General features: G+C 40.3%; 1 long non-coding RNA gene across 1 annotated transcript; it reads left to right on the top strand.

Moving 5' to 3' along the window:
- Positions 1 to 1,271: 1,271 nt before the first annotated feature.
- On the top strand, positions 1,272 to 3,009 carry LOC116592932. Its single transcript, XR_004286660.1, has 3 exons — positions 1,272 to 1,361; positions 1,545 to 1,746; positions 2,927 to 3,009. It is a non-coding gene; the product is annotated as an uncharacterized LOC116592932 (long non-coding RNA).
- The last annotated feature ends 23,429 nt before the right edge of the window (positions 3,010 to 26,438 follow it).

Raw genomic sequence — 26,438 nt, 5'->3', positions numbered from 1 at the left:
CAGCTCTTGGCCTGCTACCTTGTAGAGACTGGACACTTGACTATAGACCAAAACATTACCACGTGACCTGGGATACCAATCATGAACTGGGCGTTATCCCCCAGCCCCCCGCCATGGGTGTGCACAGTAGTATGTCATCAGATACAAGTGGTTATATATATGATCAGGACCAAGTAGACCATGAAGACACAAGTGAGTTATATGCCAAAGTGGCCCAAATGCCCATAGTCTCTACTCCTACTATAATAGCTTTTCTCTCTGTATGTACTGGTACCCTAGAAGAGTCCTCTACCATCAGCTGGCAGAGAAGACTTGGGCCTCACTTACAAGTAGTTCTGTATTATATGCAGGCACCACTAGAAAGTGGACAGCTGCAACCCAATAGCCCCTTTCTTGGACATCCATGAAGGACAGTGGTCAGAAGAAATCTTAACAATGGGAAGAACGCTGAGCAGTGCACCTGGCAGATCACTTTACTTGGAAAGAAAAATGGCTAGACATGTGATTTTACATTGATTTATGGTCTGCAGCCAATGGTTTGGCTGGCTGCAAAGGACTTGGAAGGGATATGATTAGAAAACTAATGACAAGGAAATTTGGGGAAGAGGTAAGTGAATATAGACTTCTCTGAATGGGTAAAAACATGAAGAAATTTGTGTACCAGTGTAAGACTTACCAAAAGGTGACCTCAGCAGAGGAAGATTTTAACAATGTGGTTAGAATTATCTATTCTGTATGTGGCTGTATGACTCTGTATATCTATTCTGTATGTGGCTGTATGTACTCTGTATATACAGTTAACCTCTTTCCCCAGGCACCCCAGTCATCACCCATTAGGCTCATGAACAAAGTGACCACGGCAGGGGGATGGAGGTTATACATGGGGTCAAAAAGATATACTTCTGAAACTCAGCAATCTCAACCTGGCTACTTCTGCTGCTAAATGCCCCTGTATCCACGCAGAGACCAACACTGAGGGCTTGATACAGCACTGTTCTCCAGAATCATCAGCCAGCTGTCTGGCCTCTTCCATCGTGAAAGGGGAAACATTTTGTTCATACTGGAAGAGACACACTAGATATAAATTTGCCCTCCCTGCATGCAGTGCTTTTGCTAAAACTACCATCTGTGGACTTATAGAGTATCTCATCCACCATTATGAAATTCCATACAGCAGCATTTCTGGTGAAGGAGCTCACCTCACATCAAAAGAAGTGCAGCAATGGACCTATGCTCATAGAATTCACTGGTCTTACCATGTTCCTCACCATCCTGAAGCAACTGTCTTGAGAGAATGGCAGAATGGCCTTTGAAGACCCAGTCACAGTGCAAGCTAGGTGGGAATGCCTTGCTGAGCTGAGGTAAGGTTCTTTAGAGGCCATATATGCTCTGAATCGGCATTTAATACGTGGTGGAATTTCTCTGATATAGCTAGGATTCACAGGTCTAGCAATTAAGGGGTAGAAATAGATGTGATACTACTATCCCTAGTGACCCACTGGCAAAATTTTTGCTTCCTATTCTTGTGATCTTATGCTCTGCAGGCCTAGAAGTCTTAGCTCCAAGGGGAGGAATGATTCAGGAAACACAGCAATGATTTCATTGAAATGGAAATTAAGACTGCTGCCTTGGCACCTTGGATTCCTCATGATTCTGAATCAACAGACTAAGAAGGGAGTTACTGTGCAGATTTGGTGATAGATCCCAATTACCAAGGGGAAATTGGATTACTATTCCACTATAAAGGTAATCAAGAGTGTATTTGGAATACAGGGCATCTCTTAGTATTACTATGCCCTGTGATTAAGGTCAATAGAAAACTACAGAATCAATTAAACAAGATGGAATTGGGAGGGAGACAAACCATAAGTGACTCTTAATCTCACAAAACAAACTGAGGGTGGCTGGAGGGAGGGGGGTTGAGAGAAGGGGGTGGGATTATGGACATTGGGGAGGGTATGTGCTTTGGTGAGTGCTGTGAAGTGTGTAAACCTGGTGATTCACAGACCTGTACCCCTGGGGATAAAAATATATGTTTATAAAAAAATTAAAAATTAAAAATTAAAAAAAAAGAAAACTACAACAACCCAGTCCAAGTAGGACTACTCATGGCCCAAACTCTAAATGAATAAAACGTTGGGTCACCTCACCATATAAAGAACCACTTCCAGCTGAGGTACTTGATGAAGGCAAAGAAAATATGGAAAGGACAGTGGATGAAGGTACTTATAAATATCAATTATAACCATGTAAGCAGTTACAGAAATGAGGACTGTGATTGTCATCAATATTTTTCCTTATTTTGTTTTGCATATGATTATGTATGTGTATATTTGTATATTTATATTTAAATATATTTACTTTCTAATCCCTTTATAATGTAACATAAGATATATTGATTTTATATTGTGGTATTTAAGTGTTGTTAACTTTACATCATGGTGTCTGAGTAATGAAATACCAAGGAAAATAATGAACACTACTCAAATATTCTACTTTCTTTTTTGGGGGAAGGGTTTAGTGAATTTTTGGTTATATGCAAGACAGTTGTATTGCTAAAATTATGACCTTATTATTGTCTTCATGTGGAGATTAACTATCATTTAAGGAGATGCATGTGGGTGCCAAATTGATAAGGGGTGGAGCTGTGATATTTAATTTTGTGTCAACTTGACTGGAACACAGGGTGCCCAGATATTTGGTTAGACATTCTTCTGATTGTTTCTGTGAGGGTAGTTTAGGGTGACATTAATATCTAAATTGATAGACTGAGTAAAGCAACTTGTCCTCTCTAATGTGGGTGGACCTCATTCAATGAATTGAGGGCCTGAATAGAACAAAAATGGTGGTGTTCTTCTGCATAAGAGAGAATTCATCCTGAATGATTACCCTCAAACTAAAACACTGGCTTTCTTCCTGCCTTTAGACACAAATGGAAACACTCGCTCTTTGGTCTCCTGGTTGCTGACTTACTGTGCAGATATTGGGATTTGCCTGCCTCTATAATAGTGTGAGCCAATTTCTTTTATTTATTTTTTTTCAGTGCCCCCAAATTCATTGTTTATACACTACACTCAGTCCTCCATGCTATACGTGCCCTCCATAATACCCAACACCAGGCTTTCTTATAATAAATCTCTTAGGCGTGGCTGGCTGGTTCACTCAGTGGAGCATGTTACTCTTGATATCAGGCTTGTGAGTTCAAGCCCCATGTTGGGATTACTTTTAAAAAAACTTAAATAAATAAATAAATCGATCTCTTTACTTAGACCCCCCCCCACACACACACACACTCTAGATGAACCCATTAAGTAGCATGTTCTTAAGATTTATAGGACTATATTATGTTGGAATTGGATTAATATAGTCAATAAGACTAGTCTATAAATGTCTTCTAACAATCCTGGAACTTTCTCTGTAGCCCTGCCTTCTTCTCTCCTTGAACCAATGAGGGCACTAACCCAGAGACTTATAAATTATTTTTTATCTACATCTGCTTTGCTTTTTCCTCTCTTGGATTTACCTTGGGTGAGCTGTGTCTCTCTCCATTATGTATCAATGATTTTAGGCCAGCATTCATGGGACTGTAGCCAGTACATAAAACATTCAGGAGACCTCCCTGTCAGCATGGGGTTGTCCAAATGCATGCAGGGGTCCCCCCAATAGGCACACTGTCCTCATAACACCCATTTAGCTCTTGGCTAGCTATTCCTTGCAGATTCCTCTCTTGACCTATTCCCAGATGGTTCTGACCAGTCCTTTTCATTTCATTTGTATATTTGTATAATGCAATGAAGCATATCCTTGCTGGGACTGCAGAGCAAATTGGTGGCATGCCTTCTGAGAGTTCCAAGGTTGTCATGGGCATGATAGCAATACCCTGCTTTAACTAAAAGTCAGTTCCAAACTCTCCAGGGAGTTCCAGAGGGTGCATGCTCTTCATTCTTTTAGATACAGAGCAGACACCCAGAGTGTCCTGAGGTGCCCTAATAACAAGAGCCCTTTCCTCCACATACCAGGAGAAGAGGACCAGGTTGGTTTTATTTCCTCAGTGATCTGCTGAAATCTCTCTCCGATTAAAAGTCATCTTTTTCCTAACACTGAAAAGATGTAACATTAGTTTAATCATTCCCAAATGAATCCTGAAAAATATTTGGAAACAGTACACTTAACACAAAATCATTTCAGCATTACTAGAAAGTTTCAGCCATATGCTATAAACTTGTACTTTTAAGTGGCGACCATGTGGTCTGCCTTCAGAACATCCAGTTCTTTCTTTTTTATAGAATTAAAACCCCTGACACTTGTTTTAAGACCTAAAAAAACCTTTAGTGCTTAGCAAAATGCAAAATCTGGCATGGTCATAAAGAAGATATATTTGATTTTACTCCTTGAAGCCATTAAAAAAAAAAAAAAGAAAGAAAGAAAAGAAAAAGAAAAAAGGCACAGGATACTGTGTGTACAAAAACTAAAATGGCAGCTGCAACTTCTTCCCAGAAGTCTCTGGGAGGAGACATGTAAGGTCACTCCTTATTCGCCTGGGTTCCAGGAAAGAAATTTACCCCTCCATCCCCACCCCCCCCCATCTAAAGCAAAGAGCACTGGGGAGGGATCCAACTCTCAACAGAGCCTGTCTTGATTGGGAAAGTTAACACTTCAAGAAAAGGATTCTGTCTTCTTTCAGGCTCTTGAAAAGGATCCTTGCCAAACCCAAGCCCAAGATAGAAAAATTTTTTTCTAAGACCTGAGAATTAGTCACCAGCTTCTATTAGCAATCAGACCTATGAAGAATTCTATCAAATCATGCAGCCCAAGGGCCATAATTTAATAAAAATATAATCAATTTCAAAATTAGAGTCCAAGTGGGATATCAAGGAGAAAATTCCAGTGCCAGGGAGCAGTGGAAATTCACACTGGATGTATAATGTATTCCTGGGAAGAAAGGCCACCATATTGGAATCTAGCACCTGTGAGATGATGAACAAAAGCTTCTAAGAGGGTAACTCTCTTTTGGGAACGTGAGGGAAAGAGATTCTTTGTTCTAATCTACTGAGAGTTTAATACCGCATTGAAGGAAATCATTGATGTGTCATTAGCAACATCCTCCTACTAGGCTGGCTCTAGCTTCTCTGGATTTTGGGAAGAGTTTAGACAAAAAAAAGATGGTTGAGAAGGTGAAAAATAGGTGTAGAACAATCTCCTTTCACTTGTTTTGAATTGTATTGATTTTTTGTGCCTAGTAGAGTGCTTTGCACAAGAGACTCAATATATACTTGGTGTTGAAGGAATTAATTTTTAATTAATTTTATATGTATATAGGCCAATGCATTGCACAAAAATATTTTGGCACAACTTTATTACTTCCAAAGAAATTAAAAATGAAAAAAAAAAAGAAAGCAAAAGTGAGCCAATTTGAACAAACAATACCTCATGTTAAAAAAGACCATGCCTTTCCTTACAGATAATGAATTTTGTGGTCCAAAAAACAAAGGAGCTGCATAACATTAAATGAAGAAAAGGAAAAGAAAACTATAACAGGATGTTAAAATTGAGCTTATGACTAAGCCCCAAAATATAATTGACTAGTAATTTCAAAACGAAGTAGCAAATTGCTGATTGCATATTGATCAATGGAAATGATCCTGAGGAGCTGATAGATGAGTTTTTGACCCCTCAGCCAGGTCAAGACCATAAAAAGGGAGAGGTGGCCGGTGATCTACTACACATCACTTCTAATCTAGTGAGAGGAGATTTTGAGGAAATCACTACACAGTTAGGAGTAATCTGACCCCTTACCTAGGAAATCTGTAAGCCAAAAGAGTTGTCCAATGTTATAGCACTAGAGTCAGGACTTGTTGGAGCAAGGGATGCAAGATTTCTTAAGGATCAAATGTGGACCAATTGAATGGGGGAGAGAGAGAGAGAGAGAGAGCGATGGTTTATTTCTGATCCTGGAGGTACAGAAGGACCCAGCAAAAAGAATCTGGATGTGAACACCTTTGGTCAGGAAGGAATCAATAGCAGCTGCTCAAAAGAGACATGTTTTGCATCAAGGGATCTGTGTAGAGAGGAACCTAGGGGAGAATTGTGTGACAGCCTATCAAAATATCCCTATTGAGACAGAATCTGCCAGGCTTAGAGAACAGGAAACCAGGTAATGTGATTCCATTAAGACCTTTCTTTACCACTCCCTTCTGACCTATGAGGGGTCAGAAACTGCTGGCCAGGAAGGGAGCGGATGGAGAGAAAAGAGAAGATAGGATAGGAAAATATAGAAGAAATCCACAAACCTTTCCTTTCCTGACTGCAGTTTTCTAACCTGAAATACACATTAAGAAAGAAGGAAAGAAGAATTAACTCTATATCAATTTGGGACTTTTTTTAAAAAAACATTTTATAATCTTATTAAACTTTCTAAATTGAGACTATGATCTCAATTTAAAGTAAATGTACAACTGTTTGTTATCTAAGTGTGTACAGAAAAATGGGAGTGCCCATAGACAGATCCAGATTTGGGGGAAACCCTCATTCAGAAAAGTAGTATAAAGTTGTGATTATAGGAAAAGAAATCATAGTATATTACAGATTTTTAAAAGCTGAAAAATAACACATATATCACAAAATAACATTTTTGTTAGCTGTCTGGCACATTGATATATTTTCTAACTAAAATTTTTGATTGAATATTCTTCAATTGCTTCTTAAATATTTTCTGCAATGAGAATGAAAAAAATATATTTTGTTGATCCACTTTTATAGTCCCAATGTAGATCCATGCCCTACAAATATAAGTATAATGATAAATTCCATTTCCTTTGTTTTTCAATTAAAAAAAGAAAAATAATAAATGCATGTGGCATTTAAAATTCTACAGACTGCATTTTCAAGTTTGTTGTAAATAAGATTCTATGAGAAATGAATGAATCATCTGTTTACAGTCTCATATGTGAAATAATTACTAAAGTTTTCAACAAACTTGTTTGTGGTTCTATATCTGTTCTCTTTTTATTCAGGCATAGTGTGACACATTCATATCTAGATACAACCTATGCTTTGTACCCTATCATTTTAACTACAGTGAGTTAATCTTCAGTCAAAACTCTGCCTTTAACAGATGAATGGATAAAGATGTTGTCCATATATACAATGGAATATTACTCAACTATCAGAAAGGAAGAATACCCAACTTTTGTATCAACATGGATGGAACTGGAAGAAATTATGTTGAGTGAAATAAGTCAAGTAGATAAAGTCAATTATATGGCTTCACTTACTTGTGGAGCATAAGGAATAACACAGAGGACATTGGGTGAAGGAGAGAAGAAGTGAGTTGGGGGAAATCGGAGGGGTAGACGAACCATGAGAGACTGTGGACTCTGAGAAACAAACTGAGGGTTTTGGATGGGTTGGGATGGGGGGATGGGTGATCCTTGTGGTGGATATTAAGGAGGGCACATATTGCACGGAGCACTGGGTGTTGCACATAAACAATGAATCTTGGAACACTGAAAAAAAAAAGGAATCCTGCTTTTATGGAGCTTTTGGCTTTCTAGTAGAAACAAAAGCTACTCAATTAACCACACTAAAAAGATGTGAGGTAAGAATTTTGGAGGAAAGGAGTATTAATATATAAGAGCCCATAAGAAAGGAACCTCATCAGTAATTATTTGATAGTGGATACTGGATTAATAAAACAAAGGTCCAGGTAATGTGGCTATAGTCAGAAGAAGGCGTCTGAATGCCCTTGGTTGAATAACATCTTGCAGCCTACCTACATTCCAGAATCTCATTTCTCTCTGTGCACTTGGTATTGGGAATTCTTCTTAGTGCCTGTTCTCAGGCTCTGTTACCACTACTGGCATCTATGCTGCTCTGCCAACCATGTTGTTTTCCTGGTGTGTTGTTTTCCTAGAACACAGCAAGCAGTCTGGCTTGAATCTTAGAAAACTGCATTAAATGCAAGCTGTCTTTTGGCATCTCGGAGTCCACTTGTATATAGGCTGGGCTTCTGTCCAAATTAAGCAATCTTTCACCACTACCTTCTAATTCTGCACTTTATCCCATCACCATAACATCTTTTACCCCATAATATGCAGTGGGGTGTGTGTGTGGGGGGGGTGGGAAATATCAAAAGAAGATAAATTAAATCAACAAATAAATTGAATCAACAAATATAACATTTGCCTTAAATTGCAGGTTGTTTTTTCCTGAGAATGTATCATCCCCTTATGAGTCCTTGGTGTGTTTGCTGCACTATACTTCTAGGTAACCAGTATTTGAAAGCCTGCTTTTGAGTGTGTAACAGGTCATCTGCTTCGTAATGATCTGAGGTGCTTATTTAAAAATACAGATTTCAAGTTCCACTCTTGAACTACTCCTCAGAAGATCTAGAGACTGAGACCTGGGAATCTGAATGTTTATTTAGCCCAACTCCCTAGTGAAAGTGTTGCACATTAAAGTTTGATAATGAATCCACTAAGGATAGAACATATATGATCTTTTCAATGTCCAGCATTAAGAGATAAGTTGGATGCTCAGACTGTAGGACACCAATATGAAAAATGCAGGGAAAAAAATCTCAGCTTATAAGGCAATCACTGGAGGAAACTATAAAGTATGGTAAACTAAAAGGTTGACAGTGTGAATGAAAATGACCAAGGTACTAAATGCTCTACAGCATTGCTGAAGTAGCAAAAGTATCTACATATGAGGTACTAATTAAGTAAACTCTAGTACATTGAAACAAAGAAATACTATGCAGCTATATAAAAATGTGTAACACTTAGGGTAAATACCCAATAGTGCAATTGCTGGGTCATAGGGCAGTTCTATTTTCAACATTTTGAGGAACCTCCATGATGTTTTCCAGAGTGGCTGCACCAGCTTGCATTCCCACCAACAGTGTAGGAGGGTTCCCCTTTCTCCGCATCCTCGCCAGCATCTGTCATTTCCTGACTTGTTTATTTTAGCCATTCTGACTGGTGTGAGGTGATATCTCATTGTGGTTTTGATTTGTATTTCCCTGATGCCGAGTGATATGGAGCACTTTTTCATGTGTCTGTTGGCCATCTGGATGTCTTCTTTGCAGAAATGTCTGTTCATGTCCTCTGCCCATTTCTTGATTGGATTATTTGTTCTTTGGGTGTTGAGTTTGCTAAGTTCTTTATAGATTCTGGACACTAGTCCTTTATCTGATATGTCATTTGCAAATATCTTCTCCCATTCTGTCAGTTGTCTTTTGATTTTGTTAACTGTTTCCTTTGCTGTGCAAAAGCTTTTGATCTTGATGAAATCCCAATAGTTCATTTTTGCCCTTGCTTCCCTTGCCTTTTGCGTTGTTCCTAGGAAGATGTTGCTGCGGTTGAGGTCAAAGAGGTTGCTGCCTGTGTTCTCCTCAAGGATTTTGATGGATTCCTTTCGCACATTGAGGTCCTTCATCCATTTTGAGTCTATTTTTGTGTGTGGTGTAAGGAAATGGTCCAATTTCATTTTTCTGCATGTGGCTGTCCAATTTTCCCAGCACCATTTATTGAAGAGGCTGTCTTTTTGCCATTGGACATTCTTTCCTGCTTTGTCGAAGATTAGTTGACCATAGAGTTGAGGGTCTATTTCTGGGCTCTCTATTCTGTTCCATTGATCTATGTGTCTGTTTTTGTGCCAGTACCATGCTGTCTTGATGACGACAGCTTTGTAATAGAGCTTGAAGTCCGGAATTGTGATGCCACCAACGTTGGCTTTCTTTTTCAATATCCCTTTGGCTATTCGAGGTCTTTTCTGGTTCCATATAAATTTTAGCATTATTTGTTCCATTTCTTTGAAAAAGATGGATGGTACTTTGATAGGAATTGCATTAAATGTGTAGATTGCTTTAGGTAGCATAGACATTTTCACAATATTTATTCTTCCAATCCAGGAGCATGGAACATTTTTCCATTTCTTTGTGTCTTCCTCAATTTCTTTCATGAGTACTTTATAGTTTTCTGAGTATAGATTCTGTGTCTCTTTGGTTAGGTTTATTCCTAGGTATCTTATGGTTTTGGGTGCAATTGATTTCTGTGCATTGATTTTATATCCTGACACTTTACTGAATTCCTGTATAAGTTCTAGCAGTTTTGGAGTGGAGTCTTTTGGGTTTTCCACATATAGTATCATATCATCTGCGAAGAGTGATAATTTGACTTCTTCTTTGCCGATTTGGATGCCTTTAATTTCCTTTTGTTGTCTGATTGCTGAGGCTAGGACCTCTAGTACTATGTGATCCAAAGGGGCACATGCACCTGAATGTTTATAGCAGCAATGTCCACAATAGCCAAACTATGGAAAGAACCTAGATGTCCATCAACAGATGAATGGATCAAGAAGATGTGGTATATATACACAATGGAATACTATGCAGCCATCAAAAGAAATGAAATCTTGCCATTTGCGACAACATGGATGGAACTAGAGCGTATTATGCTTAGCGAAATAAGTCAAGCAGAGAAAGACAACTATCATATGATCTCCCTGATATGAGGAAGTGGTGATGCAACATGGGGGCTTAAGTGGGTAGGAGAAGAATCAATGAAACAAGATGGGATTGGGAGGGAGACAAACCATAAGTGACTTTTAATCTCACAAAACAAACTGAGGGTTGCTGGGGGGAGGAGGTTTGGGAGAAGGGGGTGGGATTATGGACATTGGGGAGGGTATGTGCTTTGGTGAGTGCTGTGAAGTGTGTAAACCTGGTAATTCACAGACCTGTACCCCTGGGGATAGAGTATTATGCCTCCATCAGAAAGGATGAATACCCAACTTTTGTAGCAACATGGACGGGACTGGAAGAGATTATGCTGAGTGAAATAAGTCAAGCAGAGAGTGTCAATTATCATATGGTTTCACTTAGTTGTGGAGCATAACAAATAGCATGGAGGACATGGGGACTTAGAGTGGAGAAGGGAGTTGGGGGAAATTAGAAGGGGAGGTGAACCATGAGAGACTATGGACTCTGAAAAACAATCTGAGGGTTTTGAAGGGACGGGGGGTGGGAGGTTGGGGTACCAGGTGGTGGGTATTATAGAGGGCACGGATTGCATGGAGCATGGGGTGTGGTGCAAAAATAATGAATACTGTTATGCTGGAAATAAAAAAAAAATGTGTAACACTATATATTGCTAAGATATGTTGTTAAATGAAAAAAGGAAATGTCTGAGCCGTACATATGTTGTACTGTCTTTCACATGAGAAAGAGGAAAGTACTTCCTAGGGGGAAGAAAATAAACCATGTACTCATATTTGCTTGTGTTCCCATGAGGAAATGCTGGAGGGACACAGAAGAAACCAATACAAGTGATGTGACTTTTTGCAGTAATAACTTCACTGGCTCACACTTCTCTTTCTCCACTCTTTTTAGATAGTGTCTTGTCACACTGTCTCTGGGCTTGACCATGAAATTTTCTTTGACTAATGTAAGGCAAGCAGAATTGGGGAATTGCCTTGGCTTGCTGCTCTGGGAGTCCTCTGAATGCCATGTGAAGAAGGCCAGGTTAGCCTAATGGATGAGGAGAGACATGATGCAACTGCCAACGCACTTCGCACCCCCAAAATGTCATCAACAGCTTATTAACTGCAAAGTGATATGGAGTAAAAGCTGTATCAGGGGAATTAAACCTTGCACAATTAAAAGACATTAGCCAGAGACCACAAAGGAGAGCTGCTAAAGAAATCTGTGGAAGGCTTCTACTTTTTATTCCGATGCTGTTCCTGAAATCACTGAAGGTCAGAAGCGCAGGAAGTCAAAAAGAAAGGTGAGCACAAAGCAAGACAGACTGAAGACAAACTGGAACCTGTGTCTGCCTCCAATTTCTTCAAATTTCTTTGCTGTGGAGATGTACATGTGCCTGGCTCAAGACTCAGGAAAGCAGAAGAAGGAAATCCATGGGAGCTGAAGGAGTGTGGATCTTGCCACGGCCCCACAGCAGAGGGTGACCCATTGGTCAACAAAAACGTGCAGGAGCTACAGTGGTACCTGGAGCCTTAAACCAACGTTCCAAGCATAATGACAATCTCTTCCTTCCACCTTCCAAACATTGTGCAAGTATCTTGTGTTGTATACCCTAATCCAGAACTATATTAGGAAGGGAAATGTACTTGCAGGTAAGCTAAAGGAACGCTGTATAATCATCATTCCAATCCTAGATCACCAGCTTCCAGCCAAGTGGACAACTAACTCCAAAAGCATAGAGTGTAGTTAGCAGAGTTCCATCAAGATCACCTAAACTAGAAAACTTATTCACCACACCACAGAATCACAAGCTAAATAAACTACTGTTTTAAGCTGCTGAGCTTGTTTCATGGGGAGGGCTAGTAGCTAGTAGCTAGACTTCTTAGTGTCTACCTTATTCTGTAAGACTTGTATCATTTAATTTTCTGTGTAAAATATTACTAATTAAGAATAAAATTAACTTAAAAATATCGGAAAGGACTATAGTATGTTACTGGGGAGCTTAATAGTTATTGAAAAGACACCATCTAAAGGGGTAGGTAGTTCAGAGCGGCAAAAGGAGAGATGGGTGAAAATCAACGGAGTCCCCCCACAGCCTTGTCCATTTCAGGTGTGGAACAAGCATCCACCTCTGTGAATGTTTGTTCCTCCAACCTGTCTTTTTGCCTCTCTTTTATCCTTGATCCCAATCTATCCCCAAGACTTTGGATTCCCTGTCTGAGCTATCTCTTAAATATGCCATCTTCTTTTTGTCCCCACTGCCATCACTATAGTCCAGGCTATTGCAACAATATCCAAACTCATATCCCTGTTGTCACATGCCTCCTTCCAATCCATTCTCTGTATGTAATAGGAGTTAAAATATGAACCAGATCATGTCATCCCCTCATTCCATTTCCTGCTTGAAATCTTCAATGTCTTCCAATTAAATTTGGAATTTATACAAAGTCCTTATCTCGATTTGTAAGATTCTATAAGACCTGGATCTTACCAATTTCTCAGATCTCCAGGGTCACTCTCCCAGACCCATCCTACTTGACTCTAACTACAGTTGACTTCTTTCAGTGCCTCCAACATTCCACACTTAATCTCTTTCATATCTTTGGATTGGTACATGACATTTCTTATGCCTATTTATTTATCTCCCTAATAGAATATAAACTCCATGAGGGCAGGACCCTGTATACCTTGTGCATTATTTTGTCCCTGAGGCCTATCAGAGAGCTTTACACAGTGGGCCCTCAACAAGCACTTGACAGATGAATGAGTGACTGAAGCAAGGTGGATTGAAGTAGCCTATCTCCTTTCAATTCCCTTTGAGTATCCATTTAAGCATACCATGTATCTTCTTAGATTTATCTGGCTCTACCCCTTGCTTCACTCTTGTGTCTGTTACAATGTCTATTCCTCAGAAAGGTCTGCCCTGACCACAACTCATGTAGTCTGCACTTGACACTCTCTAAGTCCTTATATATTTATCACTCTTTGAACATATATTATTTGTGCTCCCTTTGGCAGCACATATACTGAAAATATATTATTTGTGTGTTTATTTTTTATTGGCACATTCATTTTACTTTTTTCATATTTTTAAAAATGGAACTATAATTGACATACAACATTATATTAGTTCCAGAATTATAATACAATGACTCAATGTTATATATATTGTGAAATGATCACCACGATGATATTTGTGTTTTTATAATGGCAGGAACGGAGGTTGTCTTATCACCTAGAATAGTGCTTAAGACATAGGAGATGTTTGGTCGTACATACACACATGCATACATACACACACAGAATAGTGAGCAGTGACCCCAACTTATACTTTCTTGCTTGCCTATGAGGACTGACAGTCCTGACCTTTAATTCCAACCTAGTCCCCAGAATCCAGCTACCACAAATTGTACCATCCAAAGCTAAGCATGTCAAAGTAGCATCTGCTTTGAATTCTCTACTACTAAGCCTCATCCACCTTCTGGAACTCACCTTCTTTTGCTCTTTCTCAATTGCTACCAAATTGCCAGACCTATAACAAGACTGCTGTACACCCTTGGCTATGCTTGGCTCACCAAACCAAACCTTCTCTCTCACTGTGCCTCCCCATCTCAACTCTCTGGAAGGTCTGGGCCCTTTGATGTTGCCTCCTCCAGATGCCTCAACTTTCTGTATGTAACTGGATAAACCTCCCTGACTCCCTGACATGACTGAAGGAAGAGTGAAATCAAGTCTAAGAAAAAAGGTTAAGGAAATTTAACAGCAGCCATTGAAGATTTAATTGTTCACTTAGGCTTGTAATATTTTTCTAAAGAGCTGCATAGAATCCCCAAATTTGAATATACCATAATGCATTCAACTATTCCTGCACTGACAACCAATGTTGACAGTATGTATCTTTGTGCATATCCCTTTGGAGACATTCAATATGATGCCATTTATGCAAAAAGAAAAAGACTTTGCTTATCTTCCATGGCACAGGCATGTATGTAAGTATATGAATGCACAGCAATTGTCTGTTAATAGTAGCTACATCTGGAGTTCAGGGGTCATGTTCAAAGACCCTTCTGCCTTCTCTATTTCAGTTTTATAATAAGGAAAATGCGAGTTTGTGTTACTTACAAGATTAAAGATGATTAAAAACATTAATGAAACAAATTTTAACAACAACAACAAAAATGAATGCCCTTTTACCAAAGTAACTTTCCCAAGGTAGTGGAAACTGGTAAAGTGATTAGACTTTCTGTATTCCTATCTCCGGGTGGAGGTATGGAATGTTGCAAAAGGCAAGCTGTCAGGTTGCCCAGGAGGAGGCCATCTGGGTAGACCGTTACCTAGTTGAGCAGCATGGTAACCCATCCTCCTGTGGCACATTTTAAGAACATTAAATTTTTTTTTTTTAAAGATTTTATTTATTTATTTGACAGAGAGAGAGATCACAAATAGGCAGAGAGACAGACAGAGAGAGAGATGAGGAGAAGCAGGCTCCCTGCTGAGCAGAGAGCCCGATGCGGGACTCGATCCCAGGCCCCTGGGATCATGACCTGAGCCGAAGGCAGCGGCTTAACCCACTGAGCCACCCAGGTGCCCCGAACATTAAATTTTTACTTTGAACTTTGTATCTCTACAAAACCTATTCAGGACTTCCCAGAAAAGTCCAGGCCTGGATTCTACAATTGCATCACAGTGCAATGACGGTTTCACAGTTAAGTCAGTGGGATGTCAGGGGGCTGTCATCTGATATCTAAGCCATTGAGTTACATTAGAAAAGTGTGATAACAATGAAACAGCACACCCTTGTGTTTTTTTTTTTTAAGATTTTATTTATTTATTTGACAGAGAGAGATCACAAGTAGGCATAGAGGCAGGCAGAGAGAGAGAGGAGGAAGCAGGCTCCCTGCTGAGCAGAGTGCCCAATGCGGGACTTGATCCCAGGACCCTGAGATCATGACCTGAGCTTAACCACTGAGCCACCCAGGTGCCCACACCCTTGTGTTTTCACTGGGCTTTCTCAGGTGCTTCCTGACACCTCACATAGCTTTGCAACATAACAATGTGATAATTTGGGGGCAGATACCACCATCCTGTTTTACTGAAGGTCTTTGCTCTAGCAGTGCTGGTCTTTCAGTATCTTTGCCGAGTACTCCAGGGTCTTTGCACTTGCTATTTTTCTGCTTTCTGCTCTTTTCCTAATCTTCTGGTAGGATCCTTTTCATAGTCCCAAAATCATCTTCCAGAGCAATCTTTTCTGACTATACAGGTACCCCTCCAGTTCCTTTCTATTACATCACATCTTATATTCTTTACAGCACTATCTGGAACTATGTGAGTTATTTTTTTATCCATTGCCTTCCTCTCCCCCGCTGAATGTAAAAGAGCTTGGGATTTTGTCACGTTCACTGCTAAATACCCAGCACAGTTCCAGATATCCTGTAGGCACTCAGGAATGTCTTTGAATACATAAATAAATAATTTCCCAGAGACTATGCTAGAACACTGATTCTCAGTCCAGGCAGGCTCATCAGAGTCATCCGGAGGGCTTTTAAAAAATACGCTGCCCAGGGCTACCCTCCATAGATGTCCATTTAACCATTTAACAGTCTGGTCTAGGCTTGGTAGTTTTAAAAGCTGCCCAGGTGATTCTAAAATGTGTCCACAGCAGGGTATCCAAGGCTGATAGTTTTTTTCAGACCTTTCTGATGCTGTTACAATTCCCCAGGAGGAAGTCTGTAGTCATAAGGAGGGTAGTGAGATGTGGTTAGAGTCGGTTCAGGATATAAGATGTGCAACTGAGGCTAGTCAGGTGAAGATGTGTCCAATATCACTAGCTTTATTAGCAGAGCTGAGACAATGACCCACATTCCCTGATTAAAAATAGCAGACCTCATCTGGGAACATGTTGCCTCTCACTTCTTGGCTGCTCATTCCATGATATTCTAAAACACCCTGCAGAAATCAGTGCACAGACTTTGACTACCCCTTCTCCTGGAGTTTAGAATTGCATCTAAGTGGAAGTTCTGCTCTAAGAAAGAAACTTCTGGACATAAGCCTCCTCTCATTATCATTCTTATCCTTTTCTTTTTCCTTTGGCTTCAATTCTTTTCCTCTCTCCATTTCTTTTCCTCTATAATCTTAGCACGTTTTATTCCCTCAGAACTTTCTGAAATATTTCCTTAAATATTTGGAAGCTTTTAGTTTTTTAGTTCCAAAACTTGGAGAGTTCTCTGCATAGTGTTCTGGGCAATCTATGGATAAGAAAAAAATTCTTCATCCAGGCATTCCATGTCATCTTCATGCAAAGACACCACACAGATTATAGTTTGTCATAAATCCTAGATGATATTCTTGTCTTCTCAGACCAGAAAAATGGGGAGAAAATTGGAGTGCAGACACTTGACCCTTCTCCAGACTCTGGAAGTTATGAAGTTCCTGGAAAAACAATAGACATCAAGGTCTTCTGGGCATTTGGGGAAGATGGGTCATATGAAATTTTGAGTTTTGAGAGCCTCTAAACAAATCTCCTTTTCTGTCAATTAAACCATTGATTTATGAGGAGTGAAGTTGCCACATGGTTTGAATACACCATGCTCTGGGGATGAAAAGAGAAGGAGATGTAATTTTATTTGGAAGACCTTTTAGGCTGTTGGCTGTCTAGCGCTGAGAATAAGATCTCGGTGCAGAAAGGATGAAGAGGGGGTGGGCCTGACACAGAGTGGAAGGATGGATTAGACAGAAAGCAGGGTTTGGCCCTGAGTGAAGCGTTACATTGTTCCCAGCCATTGGATGGATTGGGGTCCCCATTTCCTAAATTTCCTTATGGTTTCTTATTTTTCCGATGAGGTGGTGAGAAGGCACAGGGTATGTTGGGTTCAGTCCTCTTGGAACCAGAGGAACCCTGTGTTTTGTGTCTGTATATATAGACATGTATGAAACTTAGCAGACCTGACCCTTGCCTCTGCCTGGGGAATTCAGGGGAAAAGGCCAGGTGGGACATGGCATGGTTATTAAAATGACCACACAGCACACAGTGTCCTCCCTCGATTCGGCACTTCACATTCTCCAGTGAAAAATTAGTGGAAAATGCTCATTTGTGTCAGGCTTTCCTCATGATTTAAATGCTGCATGCTTCACCCAGGACACCTGTGTTTGTTGAGCAATACTAGAGGAGGCCTTTGAGAGGTTTACAAAAGACTAGGCAGTGAAAGGGATGAGTAATGAAATGGAGGTTCCCCCTGGGGTTGAAGGGAGCATGTGGGAAGATGTTGTTGGGAGGAGGGGGTAAAAAAGAACGGAGTGGTAGGGAAAATTAACCTCTTTATGCATCCTTTTAGCAATGTGATAGCTATGTATTGAGCATCTTTATGACAAAGTACTTTCCCAAGCCTAGTGGATATATCAAAGTGAATTGGAGAGGATTTGCCTGTCTCATATTTGCTCAACTTTTTTGTACTTCCCTTCTGTGGAGAACTTTCCTGACTCTTGGGTGAAGGTATTGCTCTTTTCTTGATTCTTCAGTAGCCCTTTATGTGGACTTCCCCTCTGGCACTTTCTACATTTGTTATATTCTAATTTTCTGTGTACACATCCATCTGCCTCACAGGGTTCCAAGCTCTGCAAATAGGGATCATGTCGTAATTATCTTTGACACCACGCATATGGAAGGTGCTCAATAAAGGTTGATTAAATGGATTTGAAATTAATATTTAACTTGACAGGTAGACTGGTCTTCATATATTTATAAATATGATGCTGTTGCAGATTTAATTTCTTAATCTGTTCCAGGAACTGAGGAGGCAAGTTTGAAAGTGATATGTTGAGATCCATGAATCTCCTCTTTTGTTCTTCAGATAATCAGCAATGTCAGAACTATCCCATGGAGGATTTGTGGGTGGGATAAAACTAATGGTCATTATTTAAATGCAGTTGATATAGTTATTTTTTTAATCAGTTGGTCCTTTCCTAACTCACTGTTCTCTCTCTTATTGCTCCAAATCATGCCCTCAACATGTGCCACATCCATGAAGTACTCATCAACAATGGCAATGATGAGAAAAAATATTTATGGAGCTCTTCCAGGTGCCAACATTTATTCTAAGTGCTTTGCATGTTCTGTTTCATTTATTCCTCATGAAATTCCATGAGGGTAATACTGCTATTGTTCTAATTCTAAAATAAAGAAACTGAAACATAAAAAGTTTAAGTAACTTGTTCAAGGTCGCATAGCTTATAAGTGGGATAGAAGCAAGATTCCTACCATGAGTTGGGCTCTTGACTTCTCTGCTATATTGTCTCCCCTATTTGACTACTCATCCTATAGGAAGTTTATGCACAAGAAGAGGTAAACACATGTCACCTCTTGTGTTGAGGATTTGTTGCTAGACTGGGTATCACACCCTCTGAGACTTGATCTGCTTTCTGTATTTCTACAAAACCTACTTCTCTTCTTTTTCATACGGCATCAATTATAATTGTCTAATTTCTTCTTTGCTTCCCCCTTGAGCCTGTAAATTCTTTTTTTTTTTTAAAGATTTTATTTATTTATTTGTCATAGAGAGAGAAGCGAGAGCAAGCACAGGCAGAGGCAGAGGGAGAAGCAGGCTCCCTGCCAAGCAAGGAGCCCGATGTGGGACTCGATCCCAGGACGCTGGGATCATGACCTGAGCCGAAGGCAGCCGCTTAACCAACTGAGCCACCCAGGCGTCCCGAGCCTGTAAATTCTTTAAGAACAAAAATTTTAATCTCTCAATGCCTAGAACCTGTTGCTTAAGAAATATTTGTTTAATTAATTAAGAAAAAATTGCAATTTTCTTCCAACTTCTCAAGAGCATTTCCATAAGAATGCTTATTGCAATACTTATTAACGATGTTTGTTGCATCCACTGATTTGTTCATTCTTTCAGTAGATATTTATTGAGGGAGGACTTGCCTGTGTTAAGTGTTCTTCTGGGGGCTGAGGTGAGAAAATGTAAATAGTTCCTGTTTATAAGAGGCTTGCAGTCTACTGAAGGGTGTGTAGGCATTAATCGTATAAGCACAATTTGGAATATTGTTATGGAGAAAAGGAAAGGGTGTTATATGAAAACATAAAATTAAACAGAAGAATCCTTGAATCTCAGAGAAAACCCATAATCCTACCAAAAGTTCAAGTAGATCATGCTTTGACTCCTTAGGGTATACCCCTGAGTCAATAGCTACTGATGATAGTGAGTCAATTAAATGCAAATTTGAAAAATCTGAACAAGTCAGTAAGTTATTTTTAAAATAGTCTCAAGATCATTGAGTTAAAGAGTCCCCAACAATCACTGAATCCAACTTCATATACACTGGAAAAGCTTACTTGGAATTAAGGTTCCAGGTAAATTGATTGTGCAAGGGTAATGAGAATCTGTCCTAGTTTAGGAGGATTTGCTCTATGTCCCAATACTGTTCCTGGTAACAGAGACCAGTGTCTACCCAGAAAGTTTATGAGGCATTTAGGGAGTTATCTTCATAAGCTCATGTAATTTTACACAGAATCCAGAGCAAGTTATGCTAAACCAAGTCTGACATTTGCTAGGGATTTATTCCAATTTTGTCTTGGTGCTACCCGCTGGTGGGTAAAACCAGAGAGCAGAGATTGAACTTCTAATTCTGGAGAATATACTGATAGAGTGAGCTTTTGTTTTATTTAGAGGAAGGATCATAAGATATTATTAAAACAACTTGAACATCTGGTTTGGGGATAAAGTCATTTTATTGTGCAACTGCCAAGCCACAGAGCCAAGCTTACCAAGAAAGCCTCCCTCTTTCCCAGCCTTCAGTAAAGTCTAATACCCAACTATAATAATATGCACCCTCCAACACAAATGAAGAGTAAAGGGGAGCAGAGTGAGGTCTTCAAAACTCAAGGAAAATTCACCTGGTGGTTGGAAAATCAGAGCAATGCAGAGTAGCTACACTCCCTTTTGAATCTTTTCTCAACCTAGCTGCTACCTATTCAAACTCTTAATGAAAACATCCAAAAAGGAAGCAATATCCAAAAGAAGTATTCATTGAATCCAGTAAAATTCCTCCTCCCACCACCTCTATCCTCTTCTCTATGAAGTTGAAAATTGCTGTTCAGTCTCAGAGAAAATAAAAATCAGTTAGCAAGGAGCCTTCGAGTATACATGGACATGTTCAGTGCTGGGGAAGTCCTTTCCTGCTACTGCACTATTGCTCTGGGCATACCCTTAAGTTACTTAGTCTCATTCATCTATTCAAAAAATAGACTCATTCATCTATTCAAAAAAATTATTCAAAAATATTAAAAAAAAATTTTTTTTAAAAGTCTTCACTTCGCTATCAGGTAACAGGCTCTGTGCCAGGCACTAAACTTTATGATATGATGGTGTTTATATTTAGGCAGCTAAGATACAGTTAAACAGACACATGTATAGAATGACTACTAGCTATAAAAGACCTATGAAAGAAAGAAAGTGCTGAGAATATAAACACCTGGTCCTCCCATTTCTTCCATTCACACCCAAGGCTGACCTTTCAGTCGATCATGACAGCCTTTCCCACATTCCAAACAGTTGATCAAATTGGCAAACAAATTAAAGTCTATCTGCTTGCCCCCAAGCCAGGGTTCTCAGACAAGGACAATAAAACTCCTAAATAATTTGTGCCTATGTCATACATGCATACTCACAGTATCAGAAAGTTGGAAAACAGACTAGAGATCTGTTTTTGCTCAACCCCTTTGTTTTTGCAGTGACCCAGAGCAGAGCAGTGATCTGCCACAATCTCTCAGGTCTCCTGTGTCAAAGCTCTGTTAAGAACTCCAGTCTCATGAATCTAATTCCAGGACCTTCACCTGTTGCCTTCAATGGAGATTTTAATTTTGGTCTTATCCCATTCGACCATCTCTCTGTTCACTAATTGTGGTTTTATAACTTGAAGAACCCAGAAGAGGGAGGAAGGGATATTTACAAAGTTTAGAAGTCAAGTAATTTTTCTGGTTGACAAGATGAACCAATGAGAAGTAGATTGTAGAGGCTTAAAAAGGGAAAGCGTATCAGAACCCAGCAAATAAACAGGGATTAGGGTCTTTCTTTCTCAAATATTTCAGAATTTTCAGAATGTGGTTAAGTTATTCTCCTTTTGAGTCCTCAGCTTGTCTTTTTAGGTGTGGGGATTTGGGAAGAAGGGAGGGGTTGAGTGAGTGAGATGTGGAGGTAGGATTGGACTATTTCTTTTTTGTATTTGCTAAATGCTCTTGCATGGACTACCCATGGGATACAAATGCTGAGAATAATCCACTATACTCCAAACCAATGACACCAGTTTTTGCATCTGATAGCATTTTACCAGGGGAAGTCAACTATAAACAGGTTTTTAGTCTGACAATCCAAGACTCCTCACAGAATTGACTCAGCGGTTATTTTGTCCAAGGTACATAGAGTAAGTTTGCTAAGTCTGGGTCATTTTGATAAATTCTTGAAAACAGGGACCCCAGACTGCAAGGGAGAACATCAAAGATCTCCTGGGGCTGTAACTAGAGCTGGCAACTGGCCTATGTCCTCACTTCACTCCAGCCCTGGGCCTGCAGCAAAAGGAAGCTTACTAGGCAGGAGTCCTCTGCTTTCTTGAAGGCTATCTGCTTAGCTGTGGCTCCCTTGAAGGATCAGAGCTTCTCAATTTGGGAAAAAAAAAAAAAATCCCAGTGGATCATCTAGTACAGCCCTTTCTCCAGGGAGGTAAATTAATATTGTCATTAACAAGACTATACTAAAGGCTTTCATGTGGGGAGAGAGAAGGGATTGGAAAACAGTGAGTCAGGAGGTCCCCAGAGAATCCAAAGAGAACAGGAGGTGACTCCCTGCCTTAGGTATAAGAAAAAAAAGATTTAATAGGATTGTAGCCCTCAAACTTTTGCATGCACCAGAATCACCTGGAGGACTATTAAAGCATGAATTACTGGACCTCACCTCCGAACCTCTGATTCTGTTAGGTTTGGGACTTGAGAATTTGCATTTCTAAGAAGTTCTCAGGTAATTCTATTGCTTCTGGACCAGGAACCATACTTGGGGAACATTTTAGGAACTTTTTCTCTTTAGGTAAAGAGGAAAAAGAAGATAGCAACTACCCAAAGTCATCCAGTTCATTCACATTCTGGAGGCCTCAAAGAGGGAACTATAAGAGCTGGCATTCTCCATAGTGAGATGAACATTAGTCTTTTCTGTCCATTAAACACCATATTGAATTCAGTGAGGAAGGGAGGCCTGTGCCAGCTGGTATAGGTCACAAATATAACTCTGTGAGGGAATTCACTTAAGAAAAACGTAAATAAAATAAAATAAAATAAAGCTAGGTGCTATATGCAGTTGATGTGGCTAAGCCCTGGAAAGAGTGAGGGGGCTTCCTTGGGTCTGGTGATCTGGTGAATTGGAGTGTGCATTGGGTAAGCAGAGAAGGGAACAAGACCCATTGCTCCTTTATGGTATCACCAAGTATATAGTAGGTTGTACATTATAAGTTTTTTGTTTTTCCAATTATGTTAACTTTTATTCATATTTAGCAAAGCCTATGATGTGAGAGAAAAAGCTCCAGACCAAGAGTTGGCAGAGCCCAAGCCTGGCTCTACCTTGGTCAGTTTTGTGATGTGGGCAGATTGCTTCAGCTCTCTGCGTCTTGGAAATCACATAATTTACCCTATAATTCTGCTGAACTCTCTAAAGGTACAATGATATCAGGTGTAAAGGCACTTTACAAGAATATAAAGTCTTATATGGGGCATCTGGGCGTCTCAGATGGTTAAGCATCTGCCTTCAGTTCAGGTCATGACCCCAGACTTCTGGGATCGAGACCCACATTAGGATCCCTGCTCAGTGGGGAATCTGCTTTTCCCTCTTCCTCTGCCCCTAGCTTATGCTCTCTCTCTCTCTCTCTCTCAATCAATCTCTCTTTCTCAAATAAATAAATAAAATCTTAAAAAACAGAATATAATGTATTATAGAAACAGAAGAAATCATTCATTCATTCATTCATTCATTCATTCGACAAAGTTGTGTTGGAAGTCAACCACATGTTGGGCTCTGTTGGTAGCCCAAGAAAAAAATAAAAAAGTTTTTTGCTCTCTGTGGAGAAAAGAGGGAATAGCAGTCTTTTTTTTTTTTTTTTTTTTTCCAGTCAATTTTTTTCTCACTCCCTCCTCCCCTGACCTTGACACTTCTGAGAAAACTTTTAATAGGATGAACAGAGAGTTAATAGATGCAGCTTTAGAGGTTTCCTGGGAGTCCTTAGGTGCCCTTGCATGCCCTCTCCAGAATACTATGTACTCTCATGTCTAAGTATAGAGTGACAGAAGAAGGAAAGAAGATAGAGAGCCAGCAAGAGGGGTGCAATTGCCTTGCAGTAGGGTCACTGGGTCCCAATCCTTATACTCAATGGACAACTTTGGATGAGATATTTAAAACCTCTGTGGTCCCATTTTTATCTGTCCTATGGAGATAAGTTAGGGTTAGGATTCAACAGTACTAGTTATCTAAACATTGACATAACTCTGCATCTGTTGGTATTAGCTTTTGCCACGCAAGTGTCCTCCATCTCTGCTAATCTGCGTATCCAGGCCCCACCCAGTCCTGAGACCCCTGGACGTTTCCACACTCCAGCAACTAGGAGGTAATGCTTAGCACAGTGGGTACCTCTGATGCTGGCTTCAGTGCATCTTCCACATCACTTCTGATTGGTTGGCAACTGTGCAAAACCTATTGGTAAATATTTCTGACCATCGCTTGGATATCATATGGTTTTTGTGATGATCACACAATGATCTCAATAAATGAGTATCTCTATTGCTACTATGTGTGGATATTCAGTAAGTTTTGCTTCCTCCAAGACAAAAGCAGATATTGTAGTTCTGAAGGGTGGGCAGAGGTGAGCAGAAAGGAAAGAAGGCAAGAAGTTGTTTGAAAAAAAGCAGAGAGTGAAAATACTATGGGTGACACACTTCTCTCAGGACCTGGGATGTGCTTAGCAAGTGCCTTCTTTGACACAGAGTCCTGTCAAAGGGCTTGGAGTCCCTTGAATGGAGCACAAAGTGTTATTGTTATATAGTAACAGCTCTTGCCCACACTGCTAATTTATTCCATTCTAATCTCCTCTTCACAGGGGAGACAAGAGTCTGAGCATTTCTCCCTTGCCTAGCCCTGCAACCTGCTCAAGGGAAAATAGTTTCCTTGTTTCCCTGGGGCTCCCCTCAGATTTGCACTTTCTTGGCAGACCTGCCAAAAGGTATCAGAGTCACCAGGCACAGCCCAGAACATTGATATGTTTGGAATTTAATCAAATGCCTCACAAAATGGGACTATTTACTTTATCCTTGGAAGCACTCACCTTAAAAATATTTACAAGTGATCAAAATACAAATGAGTAGGATTCTACTCTTCACGACGAGCTTTTTAGGATTTATTCATTTTGACGCACACCTCATACTTCCCAAGAAAAGAAGTTCTGGCATTTCCCCAATTCCGATGTATTAGCTCACTGAGGGGTAAAAAGATGGCGGGTATGCAATTCTGTGTTTCAGTAACAACTTCTTTGCCTTCCTCCTTGATCTCTCCTTACAGGAGGGGCCTAAAAAACCCTCCCACAAGGAGTCTAAGGTGTCATGGCTTCACTACCCAGAATTACCAAGCTATGAGTTCCAAACGTGTGGCCTTGGAGGCAAAGGGTACACAGTCAGTCACAGGTCTGAAAGTTAAAGCCCACAGGAGACCAAGGTTCCAGGAGTCCAAAGAGAAAAAAAAAAAAAATCTCTTGCTGGATAGCAGTCTTTTAACTCCCCACTTGTTACTCCTATGGTGCCCCCTGACCTCACCCTAGGGGCTGCACTAAAACTTCTCTATGATCCTCAATCCTCAGACCCACCCTTTTCACCTGACCCTCAAAAAAGCCCCAGGCTCACCCACTGAATTGAGAAGACCCTCGTTCCTCACCCACCACCGCACTCCTCCTCTGAGTTCTTTTGTCCCTTTGTTGATAGCACTCTCTCTTCTTTTCCTTTGCCCTCAGAGGAATGGTCGTCCTCCTTACCAAACCTAACTTCACCACCTGGGGCTGATGATCAAACACAAACTACCACCCCCCCACACCATGATCTTATCCCTTGGTTGATCTCTCCATTTGGGAACCACTTCATCTTTCTAACAGTTTCTTTCCCCATTTTGTAAGAAAGTCTTTCCTAGCATGTCAAATCATCACAAACACCTCTTTCTCCTTTCTGTCCTCATGGGCATTGTTGAACTAGTGTCTCCACTGGCTGGCTCCACTATCTCAACGCCTTTCATTCCTTAAACCCTCGCAAGCTGGCTTCTCCCAGAGGGATGTTATGGAAAGCCTGACAAGAATTGGTGAAGTATCTATTTCGACTTTGACTCTTGAATCATCAAAGTCAGCTGTTTTTCTTTTTTTTTTCTCAGTCTCTCCTTCACCCTTCCCCTGCCCCCTCCAGGGCACATGACCCTCCTATATCCCCTTTCTTCTTAAAACATTCCCTGTACACTGTGGTGGTAGTTGTCCTCTTGCAGTAATGAAGTTTTTCTCAGGTTTCCTAAATGGCTTCTCCTTGGCTGAGAAAGAAAAACATTCCCAGGATTCCTAGCCTCTATTCCCTTTCCTTCGCCCTACCCCTCCCTTGAGCTCCCTTTCTCCTCTCCCCCCCTCCTCCCTGCCCCACTCCACCCCACCCTTTCTCTCTCTCTCAGGAGGGTCACCCACTGCCTTCAACTCAGTGATTGACCCTGAACCTCTGTAGAAACAATGCCTAAGTCATTTCCTCCAGAAAACTCACTTGCCTCCTGGGTTCCAGACCCATAATTCTAGGAATCTGCTGGATGTCTCCTTTTATGCATCCTGCTGGCATCTCAGCATAGAGTTTTCAATACCCCAATCATCCTGTTCTCAAAACCTACTCAACCTTCTGTCTTTATTT

This window comes from Mustela erminea, chromosome 6, assembly GCF_009829155.1.
Source record: "Mustela erminea isolate mMusErm1 chromosome 6, mMusErm1.Pri, whole genome shotgun sequence".
Lineage (NCBI taxonomy): Eukaryota > Metazoa > Chordata > Mammalia > Carnivora > Mustelidae > Mustela > Mustela erminea.
The sequence above is the reverse complement of the archived record's forward strand: the minus strand, read 5'-3'. Positions and strand labels throughout refer to the sequence as shown.